Here is a 1,314-nt window from a genome sequence, read left to right on the forward strand (position 1 = left end):
TAATAACATAAATAATATATAAATATATGCATATATCCATACATATATGTACATACCTACATCTGTATGTATACATACATGCATATATGGGTACAGGACATCACAAAAAACGTTAAACACAATGAGAAACGAAAACATAAAGATGAAGACAGAAAACGAACTTTTTTTTGAACAACGAAAAAAACAAACAGTGAAACGCGACATGCATCATAAAGAATATTTCCCTTCTTCAGTTGTCCTTGTTCCATCTACTCCATGTTTCGAAATATGTGTGTATGTGCAAGAGAGACGACTAAGCTGGAATGGTCATGTGTTGCGAATGAATGAGGACGGCTGTGTGAAAAAGTGTCACATACTAGCAGTTGAGGGAACCTGTAAAAGAGGTAGACCCAGGAAAACCTGGGATGAGGTAGTGAAGCACGACTTTCGAACATTGGGCCTTACTGAGGTAATGACTAGTGACCGAGACCTTTGGAGATATGCTGTGCTTGAGAAGACCCGACAAGCCCATGGCCTATGTCAGTGGGTGTAACCAACCCATTTATGAATACCCCTCATTCATTGGGCAATAAACCTTGCTTGTGAAGACTTATTGAGGCAAGTGAAATCAGAATCAAAATTGCTGACGTGGCCGATGACAGTACTGCCTGATTGGTACTTGTGCCAGTGAAACGCTAAAAGCACATCCGAATGTGATGTGTAACCGGCCCACTTATGAGTACCCCTCATTCATTGGACAAACTTTGCTTGCGAAGATCTATTGAGAGTAGTGTAAACAAATCAAAATCGCTGACATGGCCGATGACAGTACCACCTGTTTGGCACTCGTGCCAATGGAACATTAAAAGCATATCTTAGCGTGATCGTTGCCAGGGCCATGGATTGGCTCCCATGCCAATGAAACGTGAAAAGCACCATTTGAGCATGATCGTTGCCAGTGTCGCTGTACCGGCACATGTGCCGGTGGCACGTGAAAAGCAACATTCGAGCGTGGTCATTGCTAGTGCTACTGGACTGGCTCCCATGCAGGTAGCATGTAAAAACACCTTTTGAATGAGGTCGTTGCCAGGACTGCCTGACTGGCCCTCATGCCGATGGCACGTAAAAGCACCCACTACACTCTCAGAGTAGTTGGCATTAAGAAGGACATCCAGCTGTAGAAACTTTGCCAGATCAGATTGAGCCTGGTGCAGCCTCTGGTTCACCAGTCCTCGGTCAATCTGTCCAACCCATGCCAGCATGGAAAGCAGACGTTAAGCGATGATGATGATGATAATGATGATGATGACAATGATATATATATATATATATATA

Source organism: Octopus bimaculoides, chromosome 3 (genome assembly GCF_001194135.2).
Source record: "Octopus bimaculoides isolate UCB-OBI-ISO-001 chromosome 3, ASM119413v2, whole genome shotgun sequence".
NCBI classification, from domain to species: Eukaryota; Metazoa; Mollusca; class Cephalopoda; order Octopoda; family Octopodidae; genus Octopus; species Octopus bimaculoides.